The sequence below is a fragment of the Pygoscelis adeliae genome, unplaced genomic scaffold, assembly GCF_000699105.1.
Source record: "Pygoscelis adeliae isolate BGI_AS28 unplaced genomic scaffold, ASM69910v1 Scaffold63, whole genome shotgun sequence".
NCBI lineage: Eukaryota > Metazoa > Chordata > Aves > Sphenisciformes > Spheniscidae > Pygoscelis > Pygoscelis adeliae.
The window spans coordinates 1,438,216-1,442,894 of NW_008824414.1; positions in this window are offsets into that span (position 1 = coordinate 1,438,216).

A 4,679-nucleotide genomic window follows, 5' to 3' on the forward strand; every position below is an offset into this window, starting at 1 on the left:
GGTTGTAGCAAGGTGGGTGTCGGTCTCTTCTCCCAAGTAACTGGCGAAAGGACGAGAGGAAATGGCCTCAAGTTGTGCCAGAGGAGGTTTAGATTGGACGTGAGGAAAAATTTCTTTACTGAAAGAGTGGTTAAACATTGGAAGAGGCTGCCCAGGGAAGTGGATGAGTCACCATCCCTGGAGGTATTTAAAAGATGTGTAGATGAGGCACTTAGGGACATGGTTTAGTGGGCATGGTGGTGTTGGGTTGACAGTTGGACTCGATGATCTTAGAGGTCTCTTCCAACCTTAATGATTCTTTTATTTGCCTCTGTCCTGCTATTTAAGAGTTAAGAGTTTGAATTCATGGTTGTATAAGTCCTACTCTTTGAGGTAAAGATTAAGGCGCATCTCCCTCAGAGCAGTGGCCTCCTCTGGGTGCCATCACACGTACTTTCCTAGAAAAAAAACAGCCTCCTGCTTCTGTCTCCCTGCCAGGCAAACCTGGATCATATTATTTTCCCACCCTTTCATGAGTACAGAGGCCGCCAGTGAGCAGTTGTGGGTCAGCAGGAGGATAGTGAGGAGACCCCCCCATGCCCACCACTTGACCTGCTGGTCTTGCACAGGGGCCTCTCAAGGCTTGTGGGTCCCGTCAATCTCATATTGCTTTCATCTGAGTGGGTAGTCACTAGGGATTTAAAGTACCTCTCACCCTCGCCACCACTGAGCTTTGCTAAGCTCAGACTGTGAGATGAGCTGAAGCAGAATGATAACACAGACCTAGGTCTTTCAGGATGCAGAAAGGTGGACTCATATCCAAAAGATCAAGAAAGCATTGGGAGTGCTGCATTGATACACTGTACGTATTATGTGGCCCCATTTGGAGCGCTTTAACGTTGCAGGAAAAATAGACGTGGCTTCAGTATTACTAGCGTTGCAACACAACTGGAGGTCCCAGTTGGGTTCCTGTGAGGCAATGCCCAAGAGCACACAGCAAAGCATTTGTGGGTTTGGAGGGACTGTCAGGTAAACAAAGGAGCAAGAGGAGAGTGGATCAACGCGTCAGTGACATGCCCCAAGTCATGCAGATAAAGTAGAAACAGGAACCTCAGCCATGTGCCCTGATTTTCCAGCCAGGTCTGTGTCTGCAGTACCTGCTGCATTTCTAGCAAAGGAGAGTGACAGATTTGGAAAAAACAATTATTTCATATTTTAGAGATTGTAGAGATTTATATTATTTACTTATTCAGGTAAAATCCAATAGGTATTTTTGTGGTGGGTTTTTGTGTTTGTTTGTTTGTTTGTTGTTGGGTTTTTTTTTTTAACCAAAATGAGTAGAGAAGTAAGTAAAAGTGGAAAATTGTATTTTCAGGTGTTTTTTTAAGGTTTTCACCTTTTCAGGCACTGTTTCCTGTAAAAGTTCATGCAAGTGTCTTAAGTGGGGGAAAAAGCAAAGAAAGTCAAAAGTTTGAGATGAAATGTTTTATTCTAAGTTGACTGAAATACATTGTTGCATCTGAGATTAAATTCCTTCTTTTATTTTGACAGAAAAATTGAAAAGGTAAAAAGGTGCTTTTCAGTTTTCCCCTCATTTTTGCTTCCCCCCAAAACCATTAGCTCCTGACATGGTTTTTCTTTGTAGAGATCAAAGCTATGAGGAGAACTAATCAGTACATTAAAATAAATACATTCTCTTTTATCTAGATCTAGCATCCTACCTGCTAAGAAATGCCATGATAAAGTACATTAAGGCAGAATGGTTTCAGATCTCTGAATGCACTAGCAGGGTGTTAGAGAAGTATGCAAGATATGCGATGGCTTTTTACTAAAAAATTGTTTCAGAGTGTTTACAGTATAGGACTGACAGGGAAAAAATGTATTCAACAGACAAACACAATATTAGCTTTAGGGTACACTCAGGTAATATGGGAGAATTATGTCAGAAACAGCTATAGGCTTTTCTTCATGGTTTTATTTTTGCTAATATGAAAACCCTCATTATTACCATGGGCTGCAGAATAGGATGGCTATTCTGTGAAAACAACTCCAGTAATCATTTTCCAAGTGTGAACACACTTCTTTGCCTCTCTATTTTGTTGCAGGAGGCAATGTTGTTGTTGGAGGAATGTGGGTGGCATTTCATGTTGGAAGAGTTTATCAGAGCCTTCCTGATTGTTGCTGGAGCAGCATCAGGTTGCTGGCATTTGCTCAAAAAATCACAAGCCAGAAACATTATTGTAAAAATGGTAAAAGCCAGATGCTTTCTTTGCATGAGCATTCAAGCTGACATGTACAAGGGGTGTAGAGGAGATGGTGCCGCAGTGCTAGCAGTCACTGGCCTTTCGATGCCAAAATGCCTTGGACTCAGACCTCCCAAAGTTGTCACACTGGGAGGAAGGCATGAGAAATTTTGGAGAGACACACAGATAGAAAGACCTGTGTCTCACCTCCTGACAGCTGGGCCTTTCATGGTCTCTGTGCTCTAAATCACTGGTGACTTTTACAGTTATGGCCCTGGACATCTTAAGCCAAGTAATAGGTTGCAACAGGTGGTGCTTATTTTTTTCTTGTGATCAGGGGTAGGTTTTTCCATGCATTGGAAATGTGATTTGGACACTGTTCTCATCCAGTGGAAGAGAAAATGTTGTTGCTGTGATTGTAATGACACTGATTTTTAATCTGTTTTGTTATTTTCATGCAAGAGCAGTCTATCAGTGTGTGAGAAACTAGAAGAAAGAGAAGCAGAAGGCCCCACACAGCAATGAATTAACACCAAAAGAGGCTGGATGCTGGACACATGGCAAGAAAGCTATCTGTGACAATAAGTAAAGTTGTAAGTGCCATGCTTTTGCTTGCAGTACTGAGAATTTAACAGCCGGTACCCAGCAGTCAGGTCATCAGGTTTTGCAATAAGCTGCCTTTAAAGATCTTTCTTCTGGGTACCGCTTAATCCCACTTTACCCAAGACAGGCGGGCTGTCAGATCTGCACAGAACAGAAGGGAGAAAGGAAAACAAAGTAAAGACATACCACATGAATTTAAAATCACTTAAATTAGCATTTAAGAAGTCAACTATTCAGCCTCTCTAGAAAAGCAGCCTCATTCATTTAGATCTTTCCAAGTGGAGCTCTTCAGAAATATTAGTTAACTGGAAGCCTGACAAATGAGTTGATAACTATGAGAGCCATTTGTGTTGTTTTAAAACCTGTTTATCTATTAAAGGTGGAGGCAGCTGGAAAATAAAATATAAATGTTCTCCGTAGTCAAGAAAGTTGTGATCAGGATTCAGTTTCCCAGGCATGTAGCTAATGGAAATTAATAGGAAAGGCAAAAAGACTTAATTAACTTTTCCTTTAAAGTAAATGGATTGCTTTTTTCCCTGTAGGCTTTGTCCCTTTGACACTGCTCTGTGAAATGAAAGGGGAACATTCCTTGGAATGGCTTTTCTCTACTTATGCTGCACTTTTTGGAGGCTGATATGCTTCAAGGCCCATTTCCAAAAAGTGACAAAATCCAAAGGAACTTATACTGCAAAGGGACAGAGTTAGAAAGGTGGTTAATTACCTCACAATGCAAAGTGCCAGGAACTACTGAAAATCCCCCTCTGCTCCTCTCTGCACTGCTAAGTAACACAAAACCTGTTGCTTTCTATCTGAGACTTGAGGCCCCGTGTTGGGCACTTGGGCAATTTCCCATCTTCACCATATGGTGGACTGAGAAAGCAACATATTCTGGTGGAAGCAAACACAAAGTTCAATCCCACATAAGTCAGGATTAAGTACAAGCCAAATAGAAAACAGAATAACAGTCCTTCACTTTAAAATAGAAATAATCATGTAAGAACGTAAATTGCAAATAGGCATTTTCTCCCCTATACTTTGAAACAAACCTGAAATTTGAGTGCACTGTCTTGTGTATCCTGGTTTTCTGTGTTAAACTGTAATATCTCTGAGAAACTCTTGGTTACTTGAACATATGTATTTTAAGAAATGAGATTCTGTTTATGTTCAAAGCCAGGTGTTTTTCTCAGTCAGGTACAAGCTAAGGAAAACTTGTGAAGAAAATAAAGAGATTCTCTACAGGTTCCATCAGTTTGCATTATAAAAGAACAACTTGGTACAGAATCAAAAAAGAAGTCCAAAAATATATTCTGAGAATAAACAAAATCATTAATCTTGTTTATAAAAGGAACCATTCCCACGAGCTTAGTAAGTTGTTCTTTTTTTTTTTCTTTTTCCTTTTTTTTTTTTTTAAGAAAAAGATCCTTAAAGGTAGAAGACAAGGTTGGATTTTTTTTATTGAGACATTACTTAACTACTCTTTTTTTAAGATGGAGTTGTGTGTTGACAGAGCCATTTGAATGTGACAAGTGGATATTCAAAAGCAATTGGACCGATTCACTCCTCCTGACAACCCAAAGCATAGCTGTGATCCCCAAAAATACAACCCTTCGCTCACTCACCGCTTGTATTCCAGGTTGCCCGCTGTTGGCTTTGCACACTATTCTTCAGGCACTGCTCCACATAGGATTTGGGATCGCATCCGGAGAGGATGATCTCGCCAAGGAGAGCGATGTAGGCAATGGCCAGCCGGAGCGTGTCAATTTTGGAGAGGCGCTTCTCGTACGGGAAGGTTGGTACATGGCACCTGAGCTCGTCAAAGGCCGAGTTGATGTTGAGCATCCTCTTCCTCTCGCG